Source organism: Girardinichthys multiradiatus, chromosome 5, assembly GCF_021462225.1.
Source record: "Girardinichthys multiradiatus isolate DD_20200921_A chromosome 5, DD_fGirMul_XY1, whole genome shotgun sequence".
NCBI classification, from domain to species: domain Eukaryota; kingdom Metazoa; phylum Chordata; class Actinopteri; order Cyprinodontiformes; family Goodeidae; genus Girardinichthys; species Girardinichthys multiradiatus.
In genome coordinates this window covers 358,617-380,129 of record NC_061798.1, presented here as the reverse complement: position 1 = coordinate 380,129, position 21,513 = coordinate 358,617, and the positions used below count along the sequence as shown (strand labels likewise).

The 21,513-nt window shown below is 43.6% G+C and overlaps 1 long non-coding RNA gene across 1 annotated transcript in view; it reads left to right on the top strand.

Moving 5' to 3' along the window:
- LOC124868866 overlaps nucleotides 1-19,704 on the top strand; it is a 28,012-nt gene extending 8,308 nt beyond the window's left edge. The window contains exon 3 of the long non-coding RNA XR_007038415.1: nucleotides 18,840-19,704. This is a non-coding gene — a long non-coding RNA (uncharacterized LOC124868866). The remainder of the gene's footprint in view (nucleotides 1-18,839) is intronic.
- The last annotated feature ends 1,809 nt before the right edge of the window (nucleotides 19,705-21,513 follow it).

The window sequence follows — 21,513 nt, the reverse complement described above, 5'->3', positions numbered from 1 at the left end:
AAACGAATTTCATATGTCCATGTGATTAATGATAATAAAACAAGTAGTGCCCAGATTTAAATTCATGATTCATAACATTTGAATGTAGTCGCTGGACAGGCTAAACAGTAAGCATCAAATTAATGACCATTTATGTCAGTCTTTACAGCCTTGAAATGTGAATTTGACTTGGGACGACAAGCTTAAGACTTGAGTTGGACCTGGGGAAAAAAAATGTATACATAGGTACAACCTAATTTCTCCTCCAAGATAATACTTGTCATCTGACATAACAGTTCTCAAGGATGGAGCGCCCGGAAATGGATTGTTGATCATTCCTCTTCGTACAATCTCTTTATACTCCCAATAAACCTCTATGAACTCTTATGCGATCTATTTATTAGCAGACCACAAAAATCTTCTATTGGATTTGGGGCCTTACATCTTTATTGATAAAGGTTGATATTGTCTGTTAAAAACCATTTTTGTGTGGATTTTTTTCAGTTTTCTGGCAAAAGACATAAAGCATTTATGTAAACATATTTAGGCATGTAGAGTACAGCATGCCAGCAAGGTTCTCAGGGGCTCTGGAAAATCCTGTAGTCTGTGATACCTCAGGAGGTACAGTTTTTGAAGTGTGTGATCCCCAGTCTTTCATTTGTGAAACAAAAAACAATCAGCTAGTCACCTAGACCCTAAACTTCAAAAGGTTTCCGTGTACAAATATACAAGCAAGCTGGTTTGAGTGCACAAAGCTAATTTACAAACTAGGTGCAAATTGAATTGCCTGTGTAAAACCCGCAGAACAGCAGTGCTAACTTTTTAGTGTGTTTGTCTTCATGAATATAGAATACAGAAGCACTAGGTGACTGCTCCCCAACACTTCATCAACATTCCTGCTTTAAACTCGTTAATACCGGGAATATTAAAAATTACTCACACGGAAAAAGTGGGAGAAGAAATAAACTTGAGGCCAAGAAGACTAAATACAGCCCAAAGCACAAGAAAAGAACATCTCTTCGACAAAAACTGGCAATGTGGCAGGACAAGCAAATGCTAGCCCTGATGCTAGCACGACCACACATGACGTGCTAAAGGCTATTTTAGGCCACAAGTCTGAAATAAAAGAAAACAACGGCAACTTGAGGAAAGATATCAACTCAGTGTGCCAGGATATAGCCAACAAACTCGATAATGTCACCAAGGACCCACACGGCTTTGTAGAAAGAGTGAATGAAGCAGAGTCTCGTGTGGGGCATGTGAAGTGGAGCTTGCTGAAACCCTAGTTATGAGTATTGAACGTCAAAAGTCCATTCAAAATAAACTGAAAGATCCTGAATCCAGATCCAGAAGGAACAACATTCGACCTTTTGGAGTTGATGAAGGAGAAAAGGGGAAATGGTGGTTCAATCCATTACTAGCCCTCTCGTTTGAGAGTAACTTTCAGTAACCCACAACTAAAGAATTTGTATTGAAAGAAGCTTGGAAAAGAGGGCAGATTCAACTAAATAACCATATAATTTATTTTGACTACCACTATGCCACTGAGATTGTCAAAAGGCACAGGGAATACCAAGCGGTAAAGAAAAGCTTAAAAGACAGTGGTATATGATTTCAAACACCCTGCACACAAGTATACCTATCATTTGGAAGACACAGACAACAAGAGGACTAAACGAGTTCCATGCCAAGGACATGCAATGCGACAACTTCACTGATTCATAAGAAGGGGAGCACCACCAGAAAAAGATGGTGAGATTACATAGGACACATAGGATGGAGGTCATGATGGGTTTTGGAGGTACAGTGCCTTGCAAAAGTATTCGTCCCCCTTGAACTTTTCAACCTCTTGACACATTTCAGGCTTCAAACATAAAGATATAAAAATAAATTTTTTTGTGAAGAATCAACAACAAGTGGGACACAATCGTGAAATGGAATGAAATTTATTGGATGTGTCAAACTTTTTTAACAAATAAAAAGCTGAAAAGTGGGGCGTGCAATATTATTCAGCCCCTTTACTTTCAGTGCAGCAAACTCACTCCATAAGTTCAGTGAGGATCTCTGAATGATCCAATGTTGTCCCAAATGACTGATGATGATAAATAGAATCCACCTGTGTGTAATCAAGTCTCCATATAAATGCACCTGCTCTGCGATAGTCTCAGGGTTCTGTTCAAAGCGCAGAGAGCTTCATGAAGACCAAGGAACACACCAGACAGGTCCGAGATACTGTTGTGGAGAAATTTAAAGCCGGATTTGGATACAAAAAGATTTCCCAAGCTTTAAACATCCCAAGGAGCACTGTGCAAGCAATCCTATTGAAATGGAAGGAGTATCAGACCACTGCAAATCTACCAAGACCCAGCCATCCCCCTAAACTTTCATCTCAAACAAGGAGAAGACTAATCAGAGATGCAGCCAAGAGGCCCATGATCACTCTGGATGAACTGCAGAGATCTACAGCTGAGGTGGGAGAGTCTGTCCATAGGACAACGATCAGTCGTACACTGCACAAATCTGGCCTTTATGGAAGAGTGGCAAGAAGAAAGCCCTTTCTCAGAGATATCCATAAAAAGTCTCATTTAAAGTTTGCCACAAGCCACCTGGGAGACACACCAAACATGTGGAAGAAGGTGCTCTGGTCAGATGAAACCAAAATTGAACTGTTTGGCCACAATGCAAAACGATATGTTTGGCGTAAAGCAACACAGCTCATCACCCTGAACACACCATCCCCGCTGTCAAACATGGTGGTGGCAGCATCATGGTTTGGGCCTGCTTTTCGTCAGCAGGGACAGAGAAGATGGTCAAAATTGACGGGAAGATGGATGGGGCCAAATACAGGACCATTCTGGAAGAAAACCTGTTGGAGTCTGCAAAAGACCTGAGACTGGGATGGAGATTTATCTTCCAACAAGACAATGATCTAAAACATAAAGCCAAATCTACAATGGAATGGTTCACAGATAAACGTATCCAGGTGTTGGAATGGCCAAGTCAAAGTCCAGACCTGAATCCAATCGAGAATCTGTGGAAAGAGCTGAAGACTGCTGTTCACGAACACTCTCCATCCAACCTCACTGAGCTCGAGCTGTCTTGCAAGGAAGAATGGACAAGAATTTTAGTCTCTCGATGTGCAAAACTGATAGAGACATACCCCAAGCGACTTGCAGCTGTAAATGCAGCTAAGGGTGGCGCTACAAAGTATTAACGCAAGGGGGCCGAATAATATTGCACACCCTAGGTAATGAGGTGTTAGCGGAAGACCACGGGAGAACAATGCAAACCAGAGAGCTTATAAACTGAGGGAAGTGAAAACAATAGAACAATATAGCAGATAGACACGTAATCAGGAGGAGTTTGGAACAGGTGTGGATCATGGCTGCAGGGAGACAGAGGGAGTGTGACCAATTAACAAGATAAGCACAGAACAGAACATAAACAAGGGACCAGACAGAGTGACAAAACTAAATGAAACCAAATCTAAGGAAAATAAAAACAAACGGAACCCTAACAGACAGATCCTGCGGCAGAGCCTTTGGGGTTTTAAAGACAGAGGCAGTTCATCCTCGAACCCCTCTGGAACAGGAAGGATAGGCGGTTCGTCCTGCAACCCCTCTGGAACAGGAAGGAGAGGCGGTTCGTCCTGCAACCCCTCTGGAACAGGAAGGAGAGGCGGTTCGTCCTGCAACCCCTCTGGAACTGGAAGGAGAGGTGGTTAATCCCCGAACCTCTCCGGAATAAGAACAGGAAGTGGAGGCAGCTCATCCTCAAATCCCTTCGGAACAGGAACAGGAAGTGGAGGCGGTTCATCCTCAGATCCCTTCGGAACAGGAACAGGAAGTGGCATCTGGCTGACCTCCAGCGGAGATAGGAGCTGAAGCACTGGTAGAACCCTCAGTGAAGACTGAAGCAGGAGCTGGAGGTGGAGCTGAAGCTGAAGCGTCAAGCCGACCTACAGTGGAGACGGGCGCTGAAGCGTCATGCCTACGATGCCGTCTGCGGCGTGCGGAAGAGGCTAATGGAGAGACGAAGCTTGCAGGTAGGTTCCTGAAAGAGGAATTGCCATCCTCAAACCCCAGAATGGCGATCGCTGCTCCCTTGCCATTCGCTGCTCCACCGCCACTTTAGCCTGGCGTGCGCTGCTCTTCGCAGCACGTGTAAGTGCAAGCAGGAGGACGGGAGCCGCATGGTAAGTTGACACTGATTTAATAATAAATGATAAACACTTACATAGGGAACACAGGCAGGGTACCAAGCAAAACACAGGTTGGAACTAGGGACGTGAGCAGCGGCAAATGCAGGATTGAATGGAGTTGATAAAAAGATTCAATAGAAAAATTGACTTACAGATTACCAGGTATAGGCAGGTGTAAAACAACATTAACAGGTTGGTAACAGGTGCATGAAAATCCAGGCAACAGACATAGGAGAACTCAGGACTGGACCAGGGCAAAGACACAGGATAGGTAACGAAGTGTTAACGGAAGACCACAGGAGAAATATGCAAACCAGAGAGCTTATAAACTGAGGGAAGTTGAGTGAGAACAATAGAGCAGATAGACACGTAATCAGGAGGAACCTGGAACAGGTGTGGATCAGGGCTGCAGGGAGACAGAGGGAGTGTGACCAATTAACAAGATAAGCACAGAACAGAAGGTAAACAAGGGACCAGACAGAGTGACACAACTAACAGAAACCAGATCTAAGGGAAAGCGATCACAGAAGAAATTATGTCATTAAGTAATTTGAAAATAATATCTATAAATGTAAATGGGCTCGGCAATTCGCTAAAAAGAAGATGGGTATTGACAAAACTTAAAAAGGATAGTACAGGTAATTTTTTTGCAAGAAACTCATATGTCTAATGAACATGAAAAATGTGAAAGCTTTGGCTATTTAAATTCCTGTTATAGCTCATGTAAGAATAGCAGCAGGAGAGGAGCTTTGTTAACTTTGAAAAGATGGAGGAGGAGAGAGATGAAGAGGTCAGATATGTCATAGTTAAAGGGAAGGTTAATGGCAACCCTGTAACATTAGGCAATGTCTATGCACCTCCAGAGGGTAATACAAAATTCTTTAAATTATTTCAAAAGATTACTTTTTTGAGTGAAGGAATCATGATCTGTGGGGGTGACTGGAATGCAATTCTTAAATTACACAAAGGACACAACAAGTTTAAAAAAAACACCAAAACAACAAGTCTTTGGATCTCATTTCCCTGATCAAGGAGGCAAATCTATGCGATGTCTGTAGGGATCTTCATTGATTAGAAAGAGATTACACTCATTATTTAGCAGCTCACAAAGTGCATTTCAGGTAAGACTTCACCAATCACAAGAAAATAACTTGATAAGGCTATAAACAGACTGAATGTAAACAAAAGTCCAGGCAGTGATGTAATTCCTTATGTGTGGTACAAGTATTTTAGAAAAGAACTTGGTTCAGTCTTATTAAATTTAATTCAACACTTAAAAGAGAGCCCCCCATCATGGAAAGAAGCTGTCCTATCTGTTTAACCAAAAGAGGGTAAAAAAAGACTGTGAATCTTACCGGCCAATCTTTATTTTCAGTGTTGATTATTTTCATAATGTGTAGTTGAACGGAACCGGAGTGCAGACAGACGCTTGGGAGCAGCATGGTAAGTTTCTCTGAATATCTCTTTTAATGACAAGAAAAATGAACTTACTCAGGAGTCCAGAGCTAATCTTAAGTTGAGACATAGAACAGCAAAAAACCGGGGGGTAACAAGAGGACCAGGCGAGGAACAATGAAAATAACCAAACATTTATACTGAGGGAAGAGGAGTGTGAACCAATGAACCCACGAAGCGGCCCGTCAGGAAGTCTGCGGCATTGCCAGAGGAACCCACGAAGTGACTTGTCAGGAGGCCGGCGACGGGACCAGAAGAACCCACGAGGTGGCTCGTCAGGAAGCCGGCGGCAGAGCAGGAGTCTGGGCGGCCTGCGGCGACTGAGCAGGAGTCTGGGCGGCCTGTGGCGACTGAGCAGGGGGTCCAGTAGTCCACCGAGGAGCATATAAGACCCTTGGGACCGACAATCTGGAGGTCAGCCGCGAAGCGAAGAGGACCCACTGGACCGGCAATCTGGAGGTCGGCCTCAGAGCGTAGAGGACCCTTGGGGCCGGCGATCTGGAGGTCGGCCTCGGAGTGTAGAGGACCCTCAGGGCCGGCGATCTAGAGGCTTTGAGGCTGGCAAGGATTCTACCCCTTCTGGTTGCCTACATTATCTGGTCTGGTAGGCACGGAAGCTTAGCTGCATATGCAGAGAGCTCATCCCTAGACACAGCTGGCACAGGCTGCTTAGCAGAGGCTGCTGCTGGCTTGGATGGCAGGCGACAACGTTGGTTTGAGGAGGGGAGAAGGAGCCGACCCTCTGCGGAAACTGATTGAGGAGTGAAGGAACAAGAGTGTGAACCAATGAAAAAGGCTGACAGGTAATCAGATGAAAATGATAACAGGTGTGGAATTGGGTTGCAGAGAAAAACTGAGGGAAGGTGACTGATTACAACAATCGAAGCTAGACTGCTGATGGAGAAAACAAACAATACTAAATGACAAAACCTGGAGAACACAGATCTAAAGAGAACAAAAATAAAACACAACTCCAAAAAGGCAGTGCATGACAGATTATTAAATATCCACATCAATAACTGGCAAAAAATAAGAACTTTTCCTTCCAGATTTGATAAATGAAGACGAGACGGGATTTATACAAGACAAACACAAGATAACGTAAGTCACACATTACATATTATAAATGAAGTTAATTAAGAACAGATTATCCCTACAGCTTTTGTAGGCCTTGAGAGAAGGCTTTTGATAGGGTTAGCTGGTCCTCTTCGCAGTCATGAAAAAGATGAGTTTCAATTATCAATTTATAGTGTGCATGCAAGCCTAATACTATAAGCCGACGGCCAGACTTAAAATAAATGGAGGTTTAACAGACCTCTTTGCAATATTTATCGAACCTTTGGCTCAACATAATAGCCAAAGCAAAGAGTTGGAAGGCGCATTAGTAGCATATGAAGAACAGGCAGTCTCTTTGCAGACAACATCCTAATATATCTACAGAATCCAATTTTTACATTTCCCTAGCTCTTAACAATACTGCAAGATTTTGGAGAAAAATCTGGATATAGGCTAAATATCTCTAAGATCTCTAAGATACAAGCGTCTGAAATGAGCTTCCTCCGTAGGGTGGCCAGACACTCCCTTAGAGATAGGGTGAGGAGCTCAGCCATCCGGGAGGGGCTCGGAGTACAGCCACTGCTCCTCCACATCGAGAGGAGCCAGTTCAGGTGGCTTGGGCATTTATATCGGATGCCTCCTGGACGCCTTCTTCGGGAGGTGTTCCAGGCACGTCCCACCGATGGAGGCCCAGAGGATGGCCCAGGAAACGCTAGAGGTACTATGTCTCTTGGCTGGCCTGGGAACACCTTGGGTCCCACCGGAGGAGCTGGAGGAGGTGTGTGGGGGAAGGGACATCTGGGCGTCTCCACTGAGTCTACTGCCCCCGCGACCTGGTCCCAGATAAAGCGGAAGACAACTAGTACAATCTCTAAAACCCAAATATTTTGTGAATTATAAATCTAACAAATTAACTAGACAGAAGTGTCAGATTTTTTGGTAGTGGAGTCGGACCAGCATGCAGGGAGATACTTGGGAGCCACATGATAGGTTGAGATATATTTTAATTTGAAAGCTTGAAAGTGCAGGTTCTCACAGGCCTAGAAATTCAGGTCCAAATAACGAAGACACATAGGACTTTCAAGCAACGGAAAAGAACAGGAACTACAAAGTCAGGGATTCAGGAAAATAGCAGGTCTCTGGCAGGAGCATGACAGGTGGATAGAAAGACGAGGCGACGGGAAAAAAGGAAAACCGGTAAGCTTATATACAGCGAACTCAATGGTGAAACAAAGGGAATGAGAGAGGTAGGTAATCAGATGATTGCTGGCAGGTGTAAAGGCCCGGTTGTAGGGAACTGAGGGGGTATGTTTCTATGGCTACGTGAGCTGGGAAACGCAGGGACAGGAGGGGAAACTAAACTAGTGACAACTCTAAGGGAAACAAACACTAAACTAACTGGGAGGACCAGGGATAAGAAAACCTAAACATAAGCTAACATAAATAGTAACTCTTGAAGAAATTCAATCTAAGGATGTGGAAAGAACTAAGTAAAAGAACAAAAATACTGAATAACAGAATATAACTGACTGCCAGACAGGAAGTGAAACATGAGGGACTGACCAAGAGAACTATACTAATAACTAACCTTGGAGAAAATAAGTAACACTAAGCATGGGGGAAAATGAACTAATAAAACTAAGGAACACAGGACTACTAGGAAAACAAATACAAGAACCTAGGCAGAGAATAAACATAAATGAGCATAACTACTAAACAGAGAGCACATGAGAACGACCTAACTAGAAAAGTAAACAAACACAAAACCCAAAATGGCAGATCCTGACAAGAAGTATAACCATAATGGGGGAGCAGGTCACATTAAATACTTGGGGGTCTATTTAACTCAAGAAACAAACACTTTATATAAAGTTAACTATTGCAGGATTAATAACGCGATACTGAAGGTTCTAACAAAATGATCAACATTAGTAATAGATCTAAGCTCAAGAATAGAGGTGAATAAGATTAAACCTATTACCTAGATTACTTTATTTATTTCTCTCATTGCCTACTGGCATCCCAGAGGGTCAGGGAGCAAAGCCCAGAGTGAAATTCAAAACTATAATGCTAGAGACGGAGAGAGCAGAGCTTGCACTCCCAAATCTGAAAGAAAAGTATTTTTTTATCTTGCTCTTGGTGGAAGACACACGCATTTTCTCTCCCTCCCTCCCTGCTGATCCCTGCTTCTGCTTTTGTCTGTATTTTTCTCAGAGCCTCGCTTTGCATATCCTCCAAACTTGTAAATTATGGATTTGGTCAGCTGGACTCTCAACCTAATTGATCAAAATTTATTTTTCCTTCGGGAAGACAGGGTAAAGGAGACCCTCTTGTCCAGGCGGGACGTTCTTCTCTGGAAACACAATGGATTCTTGGCAGCAGTGGAAGATTGTGTGCCTGACTACAATGTCGGTCGCGGACGTAGAAAATGTGTACATATTTGGACTTTTGATAACAGGATTTCTGCTTTTTGGAGTTGGTGGTTACCTGGCTTATCGAGTGATTCGCAAAATGTGGGCGGCTGTTCAAAGCATTCCAAAGCTGCCTGCGATGTTGGATGGAGTCTGTAGAGCAATCAACACAGACTGAAATGTTAAGAGAGCAGAATCGCAAGCTGGACACGATTCTTGAACAGAATCGCAGCCTGGCAGCGGTTGGACTCAGAGGTAAAAGGATATAATCTTGGAGAAGTTGTACGTTCCAGATATGTGGAAAGTACCAGAAATTTGGCTATTTGGATTTGCAATTGAGACATACCAGTAAAACTCTTGGTGGCTGGAAATTCACAACTATCTGAACCACAACTTTTATTGTTTTTCTAAATCTGGCTCCCCAATGTGGCCTTGGCAACATCTGCTAACTGGCTATCGACAAAATATCTCCTGGATGTTATATAAACACGACGCTCTTCCCCAGCACTCCCCTACCACCTCTCTTCTCAAGGACAACGGCGCTTCTATCAGTGTTGACAGTCTAATTCTTGCAAACACACTCAGACTTATATATATTCACACCCTCAAGATTCCACCGTACCCTTGCTGAATCTTTACTTATGTGTGTGTTGCTTACTCCTGCTGAGGTTTTTTTTTGTACTGTTTCAGACTCTATTCTGCTAAGAATAGAGTCTGAAGAATGATTTTTTTCCCCTCCTATCTTACTTTACCTAAATGTGTGATTTCATTACTTTTCATAGATTTTACCAGCGAAAACCAAACATTATTAGTAACTTGGACTTTAGCTGCTCTTACACCAATAACCCAGCTTTCTTAATTAATTACTTAGTTCAACTTCAGTACCAGTAAAAGTAATATATTACTAGCACCTGAAAAAGTGGATTAAAGCTGTTTTGTACCAGTGACTCAGCTTCACTAGTTAGAATTCAGTGGAATGATGAGATTTCTTAGCACAAGATGCTTTCCCTTACATAGAGGACTTAATGATATAATTACCTCTTTAGAAAGATTGGTTTAGAACCAGGTCTTACCAGTAAAACCCAAAGGATTATTAATATTATCTGTATCATTGTGATATTGACCAGAGATTTTTAGATTTCTCAGAAGGATTCATAGATTTTTAGATTTCTTAGAATTTGATTTGTTTTTCTGTGTTCTTTGTGATTGTATTGTAATTGTATGTACAGCGCTTTGAGTGTCTCGTTACTGAAAAGCGCTATATAAATAACCTTGCCTTGCCTTGCCCTGCCCTGCCCTGCCCTGCCCTGCCCTGCCCTGCCCTGCCCTGCCCTGCCCTGCCTTGCCCTGCCTTGCCTTGCCTTGCCTTGCCTTGCCTTGCCTTGCCCTGCCCTGCCCTGCCCTGCCCTGCCCTGCCCTGCCCTGCCCTGCCCAGCCCAACTGAGATATATTGCTTAATGGTGCTCTCCAGAATACTATGAAAATGGAAACATGAAGAGCTTAGTTATAATATATGCCAAACACAGATGAGTTCGGGCAAGAAAACCCAGTCTTCCTCATAATTGCTTTTACAATCAAAATTTGGAGGCACATAGTGCAAAAATATTAAATCTTGTAAGAGGATGAGTGGCAATTGATCTGCCTGTTGCAACACACTACTTGCAGAACCTGGAGGGAATTTGGATGGAAAAATTTGACAGGATTTTTTATCACTCCCAATATTAAAAGTAAACAGTTAAAATCCCCACAACAATGCTGTAGACTCTGTGATCAGATCAATGCCAACCATTCCCATATTTTCTGGACATGTGTAAACGTACGCCCCTTTTGGGACACCACAGTCGTGATACTCGAACAGGTTTTAGTGTTTTAAGTGTAAAATTTCCAATCCCAAGATTATGGTGGAAATCTACTTGATAGAAAAAATGTATTATTATCTGAGCCTGAAAGCTGCCATATTTGAACAATGATGGAGGAAATGGAATCTTTTTACTACTCAATCAACAGCAAATCTCTAGAATTATTGTGACTTAATTTGTCAGTTCTACCCCAGAAATTGTTCCTTTGTTTTTTTATTTGAATATGTTTGAAAAATTGATAAATAAAGAGTTGAAAAAAAAACATCACAGAGCCAAAGAAACATTGAAGGAGAAACAAATAATTTAAGAAACTGGCCTGTGCGCAAGACAGATCATTTAATTGTTTTCTCCCTCAGTGTTATGTTACAGCTCTGTACGAAGCACATTGATGTTGAATTAAATTATGTGCCCTTCTCGGTTTGCAATCTTTGGGTCAAATGAGTCATATCCCTTAATTCAAATCACTTGGCACAGCAATAAAGCTGAAAGCGCCCACAGAGCTGGGGGGGCAGGTTACAGACAGAGATATCAGAGCACACACCAAGGGAGGGCCCCCCACTTCCATAGGGGTGGGGGCGTAAGTAAAGCTGTTTAAAGCTGTATTTCAATGTAAGTCTGACTGTGGCTGTTAGCTTTTGTAGGTTTTGTAATTATTATTTTATGGTTTAAGTGTATTTTTTAGAAGTTTTGTATTTCTAAATGTTTTTACTGTTGTTTTGTTGCACTTTGAGATACTTGTATGAATTTAATTTATTATTTGTATTATTATTATCATTAGTTTTTTTTAAATACTATTATTACCTCCAACTTCATGGCTTTGAACTTCATCTTTCTTGTATAGTCGGTCTGTTCACCGATATTCTCCATGATGACAGCCAGTAGTACATGCAATTTCCTCATTTGCAAACTGGCACCCACTTTTTTAGCCCTTAAATACATTTTGTTGTAGGCTTGGTGCAGAAAAGTTGAATTTAGTGTCTCCAGGTGCTGCAGGACTGCTACACAAGTTCATAGACTTCAGCCTAAGCAGTTCCACGAATCTGGCACTTTTATTTCTTGCTGCAATATTGTAGTTCAAGTTCAACTATGCCGAAGCTGCAAGTTGATAACTATAAATGTTCGGTTGTTTCTTGTATTAACCCACACTATTCATTACACCGTCCTCCAGAACTTCTTCCAAGTGTAAACCACGCTCCTTAATGTAGTTACGTGGTATGGATGGGGAGGGTGTAAGTACAGTAATAACACACCACTGTGATGTAGGTTCGTCATTTTTATGCTCCTTTTGCTCTTGCTCTTGCTGCTGCCCTGGTCAGACTCTGGCTTGAATATGTAAGGCTGGATGAACAAGTCTTCAGTTGTTGACATCTTTTAATCAATTTGGGAATAAAAGGTTTTATGTGGCGCTAAATAATTGTATATCTGGGCCCGTATTCACAAATATTCTCAGAGTCCTCTCAGAGAGCTCCTATCTTAGCCTAAAAAGTCTTGGCAAAGACTAATCGCTTAAGAGTGATTCACTTCGCTGCTGAGAGCAACTTTGAGTGAGGAGAGAACAAAAATTCCTATCTTAGTGAGGAGGTCCAGGTGACCCCATTGCTAGGTGTGACGCTGTCTTCCTAGAGTTGTGATTGGATGTTAAAAGAAACAAAACAGAAACAAGTGAGCTCCCAGTAATCAATGGCGAGAAATTAACCTATGATACAATTTGGACTGGATTCAGAAATGTGTAAATCCTGAAATTAAATTAATTGTCACACAGCATCAAAATGTTTGAAGGTAGCTTATTTACATGTTTGTCATCATTTGATTTGCTTATTATTATGTTTACTTGCCATGTTGGTCATTTTCATACTGCATCTATTTCATATTAATTAATTTAATATTAATATTAAAATTCTGCATTTTACTGTGATCTTCTTTTTGTTTAATGCGGAGAAAAGAAGGTGGAGAAAACCGAACTGAACAGAGGAGCAGAGCCTGCTGGTGGAGGAGAAGAGAGGAGTGTTGAAAGGTAGATTTGGTCCTGGGATGATGGTGGGAACAAACAGGCATTACCAAGCAGATCAGTGCGTCTAAGATACAAGCAAAGACTTCTTAACCCATTTATATCGTCCTTTTATTGTCATAATGTTGACTGCCGACCTGACCCACATGCAGAGAACAACCAGAGACAGATAAGTTTAGACAAATATTTATTTTTTTTAGCAATTAATCCTGGGAATCGGGAAACGGGAGTGGAATCCTCTGGCTGCGGGAGAAGAACAATAGAAGAACAATGACTGTGCAGCTTACAGGTAAGCATGGGTAAATTAGCTAGGGAGGACAGTCAGAATTCCTGGGGTGTGAGAGAGAGTGGTCAGCTTCACCCGCCGTGGTGATCGGGACGGACCGAACAGGAGGTGCTGGGAGGGTGGACAGGATTCGCTCAGCTAGAGGCTCACAGAAGAGTCAGCCCAAAGGTTCAATCCGGGAATCGGTTCAAAGTGATTCACTCCAAGTCTCTGGTCAACTCCGTCGGATCCAGAAGTAATGCAGCTGGAAGTGTCAGGACAGGGTAAAATCAGTACAGAAGTGAAGCACATCAAACTTAGCTTTCAACAACGAAATCAGATTATTAGGATGGCCAGCAGCTGTACCACAAAGGCAAAACGCTCAGGCAACGAAGTGCAGGCGCAGCCTCTTCATATACTGCCCAGCTGATGAACCTGATGAGCTGCAGCACCTGTCCAGCTCCAGCACCTCCTGAAAACCGCACCTGGTGGTAAAATTGGTTAGCTGCAGGAAGATCACACCACGGATTCTGACACTACCTCCCCCTGAACGGCCGCCTCCTGGCGGCCCAGGAACAGCAGGTCGAGCTGCACGGAAGTCACAGAGTAGATCAGGATCCAGGATGAAGGAGCTGGGAACCCAGGTGCGATCCTCAGGACCGTAGCCCTCCCAGTTGACAAGATACTGCCACCCATGGCCCCGCAGCCGGGAGGCCACGATCCGGCGGACGGTGTAGGCAGGGTGGCCCTGGAAGTCCCGGGTGGGAGGAGGGGGCATGGCCGGAGGAGAAAGTGTACTGGTCTGGACAGGTTTCAGTTGAGAGACATGAAAAACCGGGTGATCCCGGAAACTGGCGGGCAGACGAAGGCGGACAGAAGCTGGTCCTACAAGGGATTCTATTACGTACGGCCCTATGAATCTGGGGGAGACCTTACGGGATAGAGATTTTAACGGGATGTCCCGAGCAGCGAACCATACCTTCTGACCCGGGCAGTACGTAGGTGCGGGAACTCATCGTCAATCAGCATAGCACTTATTCTGGGCAGATGTTCTGTGAAGCGCTTGAACAGTTGATTCCCAGATCCGCTTGCATCTCCTGATATGGCATTGTACAGATGGCACTGCAATAGCAGTTTCGTTGGCAGGGAACAAGGGTGGCTGATAACCGAGGGAGGCCTCAAAGGAAGTGCGGCCGGTGGCAGCTGAAACGTGAGAATTGTGAGAGTAATCGATCCAGTCCAAGTGAGAGCTCCAGTCGGCAGGGTTGGTTGAGGTCACATATCGTAAGGCCGCCTCCAACTCTTGATTTAGGCGCTGGACCTGACCATTAGTCTGGGGATGGTGGCAGGAGGTCAGCACCACTTTAGCCCCCAGGGCAGTACAGAAGTGTCTCCAAACTTGAGAGGTGAACTGGGGTCCCCGATCCAACAGTAAACTTTGTCGGATGCCATGGAGACGAAAAACATGCTTGATCATCAGCTTGGCTGTCTGTGATGCAGATGGCAGCTTCCGCAGAGGAATTAGATGACAGGCCGGTGACGAAGTCCAATGCGATGTGTGACCATGGTCGTGTCGGTACACTGAGTGGCTGGAGGAGGCTGGCAGGAGGGCAGTTAGGCGCCTTGTTCCTGGCGCAAATAGTACAGGCATTTACAAAGTCTCTGATATCTTTATGCAGGGAAGGCCACCAGAATCTTCTGGAGACGGCAGCAATAGTTCGGCTGACGCCCGGGTGGATGGAGAACTTGGCAGCATGGAACCAGCTGATCAGTCTCGACCACACAGATGCGGGTACGTACTTCCGTCCCGGGGGTTCGGTACCAGGTTCAGGGTCAGTCGATAGGGCTCGCTGCACTAGGTTCTCAATCTCCTAGGTCAAAAAACCAACCGTGCAACTGGGAGGCAGGATGGGCTCAGCCTTCTTTTCTGAGTCCTCTGGTCCAAACTGGCGGGAGAGAGCATCAGGCTTAAGGTTCTTTGAGCCTGGCCTAAAAGAAATGGACAGGTTAAATTGGGAAAAGAAAAGTGACCAACATGACTGTCTAGAATTCAGGCATTTAGCTGACTGAACGTAGGACAGATTATTGTGGTCTGTCCAGACCAGCACAGGACGTTCAGCACCCTCCAACCAATGCCTCCATTCCTCCAAGGCCAGCTTGATGACCAACAGTTCTCGGTCTCCCTCCTCATAATTCCTTTCAGCAGACATGAGGCGACGGGAGAAAAAGGCGCACGGATGAAGTCGTCCGTCCTGGTCAGAAAGTTGGGAAAGAACCACTCCCACCCCAGTGTCCGACGTATCCACTTCCAGGGTAAACTGCTTGGAGGGATCAGGGTGGACCAGAACCGGGGCTTGAGAGAATCTCTCTTTCAGGAGGGAGTAAGCGGCCTCGGCTTCCTCGTTCCAGCAGAAGGGCTCCTTAATGGAAGTCAGTGCTGTAAAAGGGGCTGCTACCTGGCTGTAGTTCCGGATGAACCTTCGGTAGAAGTTCGCGAATCCTAGGAACTGCTAGAGCTTCTTACGAGAATCCAGACCACTCCAGCACTGCTGTGACCTTCTCGGGGTCAGCGCGAACCTGTTCACCCTCCAAAATGAAACCCAGGAAACTGACGGTGGACTGGTGGAAAGCGCACCTCTCGAAGGTCTATTCTCCAGAAGGCGCTGAAGGACATGCCGGACGTGGCGGCGGTGTTCTTTGAGGTCTCTGGAATAAATCTAAATATTGTCTAAATATACAAAAACAAAGATATTCAGGAAGTCTCTAAGCACATCATTCACCAAGGCCTGAAAAACCGCTGGTGCATTGCACAGTCCAAAAGGCATGACAAGATACTCAAAGTGGCCAAGGGGAGTTTTAAACGCCGTTTTCCACTCGTCTCCCTGGCGTATTCTGACGAGGTGGTAGGCGTTTCTGAGGTCCAGCTTAGAAAACACAGTGGCCCCATGAGCAGGCTCGAAAGTGGTGGCTAGGAGCGGCAAAGGAGACCTATTCTTAACAGTGATATCATTAAGACCCCTGTAGGCTATACAAGGGCGTAAAGTGCCATCTTTCTTCCCCACAAAGAAAAAACCCGCAGCCAGGGGTGAGGATGATGGGCGGAGCCGCTAGAGACTCCGCAATATAGTCTTCCATGACCTGTCTTTCGGGAACTGAGATTTTATATAAGCGACTAGATGGCAGGGGGGCACCAGGAAAAAGATCAATTGCATAATCATAGGGTCAGTGGAGAGGCAGAGACAGGGCTCGTGATTTACTGAACACAGGTTTAAGATCATGATATTCAGTAGGGACGCCGGCTAAGTCCGGAACTTCTTCCTCACTACACACTCCAGGAGCAGAACTGGGGCAGACGGCAGATTATAAACACGACTGCTACACGTCTCTCAGACCAGGCCTCCACCTGGCGTTCAGCCCAATCAATATGGGGGTTATGGAGCCGCAACCAGGGGAAACCGAGTACTATCAAACTTTGGGCTATATGGAAAACCGAAAAAGAAATCCTTTCCCTATGATTTCCTGAAATAACTAACTCCAGAGGCAGAGTACGATGAGTTATCTAATGTAAAGACAACCCGTCTAAAGCTAGAACCTGGCGTGGGTGAGAGAGAGGCTCAGTCTCAATACCCTCTTCTTCAACTAGTTTCTGATCTATTAAGTTTAATTCACAACCCGAGTCCAGTAACGCAGGGAGTGATCTGGAACAACCGTTCCTAAATAATACTGCAGGCAGAGTTAATCTAGGGGCTTCTTGGTTAACTGGCTGGTCCGTTGGCCGCCCCTTTAAGTCCGACGGACCCTCCATTTTGGCTGAAAGGGGTAGGAAGAAATGAAATGATCTGGGGATCCACAGTAAAAGCACTGGTTAGCCTCCCGCCGCCGCCTCTGCTCACCGGGCGTGAGTCTGGCTCTTCCCAACTGCATAGGCTTGGACTCGGCGGGAGCGCTCAGCTGAGGCTGCCGAGCGGGTGAGACAGAGTGAGCCACTAGCGAAGGTCTAACTGCAGCTCTGGTGGTAAAATTGGCTAGCTGCAGGAAGATCACACCACGGATTCTGACATCTATGTATATAGTGCTCAGATTATAGTACTGTCTCTTGTCTAAAGTTTGTATTTATATATATTTTCCAATTTTTTCCAAATTTATTTTTTGAAAGCATTTTACAGTGTGTAAATATTTAAATATTCCTGTACTTTATTGATTGTAATTTTATACACTTTTTTTATGGCTATTTATTATTGTGTCTATTATTTATTAATCCTTCCTAATATTGCCTTACTAGAGGTGCACCTTTAATCTGTTGTGCCGCTTAAACTATATCATTCCCCAGGGGGGGTGATGATATCTTATCTCTCTATTAATAATTGTATGATTGTTATAGAAGTTTATGTGCTTATTTACTCGACTTTTAAGGGAGTGGGTCCCTGCTCGATCGAGCTAGTAGCGTTTTATTAATTCACTGCTGTTCATTGTTCAGGAGATTATCTCTGCTTTCTCTCTGTCTCGCCACCATCTTGCCTGATTAAGACATTCCTAAGCTCACTAAAAGTCCTCCTCGCTACTTTTAACATGTCCTCACATTAGGAGCTCTCTTAAGGCCTAAGATACTTTGTGAATAACTTTTACCCTACCGAGGGAAAATTCTAAGAAAAATCTTAAAATTCGATTTTCCTTAGAATGATGTCACTTGGAGCTACTTTTAGTTTTAGGATTTTTTGTGAACACAAGCCCAGTTATCAAACTACAAAAATAGCCATCCATGTGAAATGAAACTTTCTGTGAACTGGGAGGTCAGACGTACCTCAGAAAAGGGGGCAAAGAGGTGCCTGTGGAACTACAATAACAAGGAATTCAGACCAAAGCATTGCCTTTCCGCTTTACCTAGATCACAACTGAATAATTAAAATTTTAAAAGGAATGATTCAAAAGCATAATGTGCCCCCTTTAATGAATTCAGTTGGTGTTAGCTAGTTTGAGAAACCCTGTAGTGTCTGATCCTTCAGCAGTCATGAAACGGAAATCATAGACAACTTTGTATTGCACAATAACACAAACTTCCAGGGAACTAAACTGAAATTTGTGGTTGTGATGTGACAAAATGTAGAAAGGTTCGAGGACTGGATGTTAATACTTGCAAGGCACTGTCAAAATCACCTATTTTTCCACAGCACCAGGAGCTACAAGAGCTAATACAAAATATATTTGACTTTAAAGTCATAAATGGCACTGTGTTACTAAGGGTCAATCTAAAACCTTAGAGAACACTTAAAGGATTCCTTTATGGCCCCTTTGACTCTGCTTAAACAGTATATCAAAAACAGCTATTTCATAACACATTTCAAACAAATCATATACCACAAGTCTAAAACTGACATCAGTGGACATTATCTAAAAGTATCTTTTCATACCCTTTTTATTTCCCACTATAAATAAAATGTTAGTCTCAAATGTAATGCCTCTTGCTTCTGTCCCCTGCTATTTGAAATTATCTCCTTGCTGTAAAACTTTCTTTCTCCTTACTGATATTCTTGTTTTCTGATTATTTCTGCGTGCTGCCTCATTTTTATGAAAATCCCAGACTTAAGTGTTCCCTCTTTTCTTCCAGAACCTGCAGCCGAATGTCCCACTTCAGCTGAGTTCTTGACAGTGCGAAGTTGCTTATGGAAGACAAAGAAACAGACAACCTTTGTGTAGCACAAATGCTACAAAAAGAACTAAAATGCAGGAAATGCTGAAAAGGAATACAGAGAATGAACTAAAGAGACTGAGATCTCATTTCAGAAAGCTTTCTTGACAGCACACTTCTGCTTTGACTCATATTCACTGTAATGTGACTTTGTACATCTTTCCTATAGCTGTGTTGGTAGATTAGCCCCACTGGCTGTTTCCTAGTTTAACTCTATCTGGTTTGAGTTTTTAGGCAGCCCAAACTAGGTACTGACAAACTGTATAGTTAAAACCACTACTGTCTCACATTCTTCAGTCAATGCTTTACAAATAGCTTATTTCATTGGAGGATAATGCTTTGCATAATAGTCACTACTACTATTACTACTACTCCTACTACCACTGCCACTATAACTACTACTACCACCGCTACAACTACAGTTACTACTACTACTACTACCACCACCACCACCACCACCACTACTACTACTAATAATAATAATAATAACAATAATAATAATAAACAAAAAGAATATCATAGTTTACATATAAAAATAAAGGTGTTAATGGAAATATTATTTGAATTGCTACATGCACTCAAACAAATTATATTTGATCTTTTAGCTGTTTGTCAAAGTTAATGTTTTTTTCTTTTATTTTTCAAAGCAAAAGCAAAGAAATAATCATTTACTGACATAATTATGAAACAGGTCAATGATTGAGTTTATTAAGTTTCTTCTGCCTTGATAATTTGAATTGACCATGGATTTTTGATTCTAATAAAAATATAAGATGCTTACACAGATCGGCATGGTGCTTTAAGTGAGATGGACATGCTTCCATTCACAGTATATGTGCCATTGGTGAAATCTTTCCAATTAAACACTTTCTGTAATGAAAGATATTTCAGGCGTTAGTACAGACCGGTAAGTGAAAAAATATCTGCAGTGACTTCAGGACCTCATTGTCCTGCACTCTACATGCCATCTTTTGTGCTGCAACTATATTCATCTTGAATAAAAAAGTGACTCAAGAATAAATCGCAGGCCAGTATTGATTATCATTTAAATATGTTGTAATTTATGTGGTTCTGATGCCATATTATACTTCTGTTCACAATAAGACTGAAAACTAATTAAATTATTTGGAACTGAATAGCAGAATTCTTCAGTCAACAATTGGGCTCTGGCACCAAAGGCACTGTAAAGACGTATTGAAATGTAAAGTTTACTATGTCCTGAACAGAATCCGTGCCTGGCCAACCATCTGACTGGCTTCTACTGCAGACATGATAGGAAGCCGTTCACACCTCAAACCATCTCCTCCACATCCCATTCAGGAACAAATTCCTCCCATAAAGCAACCAACCCCCTACCTTCAGATCCTCGGCCTACAATAAAGATCTCCGAGGATGATGTAAACAGGCTCTTTCAGCGCATGAAAACAAAGAATGCTGGAGGACCTGATAACGTCTCCCCATCGTGCCTGAAAGCCTGTGCACATCAACTCGCTCCGATCTTCACCCGGATCTTCAACAAATCACTGGAGAAATGTGAGGTCCCCTCCTGCCTCAAACGATCCATCATCATCCCGGTTCCCAAGAAACCCACCATCGTAGGATTAAATGAATACAGGCCTGTAGCCCTGATGTCTGTGGTCATGAAATCCTTTGAGCGGCTGGTGTTGAAGCACCTGAAAGACATCACAGGCCCCCTGCTGGACCCCCTGCAGTTTGCTTACCGAGCAAACAGGTCAGCAGATGATGTCAACTTAGGTCTACACTTCATCCTACAACACCTCGACCACCCAGGGACGTATTCCAGGATCCTGTTTGTAGACTTCAGCTCGGCCTTCAACACCATCATATCAGACATCCTCCACCAGAAGCTCACCCAGCTCAACGTCCCAGCCTCCACCTGTCAGTGGATCAACAGCTTCCTGATGGACCGACAGCAGCAGGTGAGACTGGGGAGCATCTTCTCCCGATCCAGATCAATAAGTACTGGTGCCCCCCAGGGGTGTGTTCTATCCCCACTCCTTTTCTCTCTATACACAAATGACTGCATCTCAGCGGACTCGTCCGTGAAACTCCTGAAGTTTGCAGATGACACCACTGTCATTGGACTGATCCAGGACTGTGATGAGTCTGCATACAGACAGCAGGTGGATCGGCTGGTACACTGGTGCCGTCAGAACTACCTTGAACTCAACCCACTCAAGACTGTGGAAATGGTGGTCGACTTTCGGAGAACACCCCCCCCCCCCTCAAGAAGTTCAACCTTCCACTGAACCTGCTGGTCATCTTCTACACTGCCATCATTCAGTCTGTCCTGTCTTCATCCATCTCAGTGTGGTTTGGCTCATCCACAAAACAGGACAGGTCCAGACTGCATCGAATAATCAGGAATGCAGAGAGAATAATCAGGGCTGACCTTTCCTCCATCCAGGACTTATACAAGTCTAGGGTCAGAAAAAGAGCTGCTAAAATCTCTGCAGACCCCACACACCCTGCACATAAACTGTTTAGAGTTTTACCTTCAAGCCGCCGCTACAGAGCACTGTTCGCTAAAACCAGCCGCCACAGAGACAGTCTCTTCCCCCAGGCTGTTTCT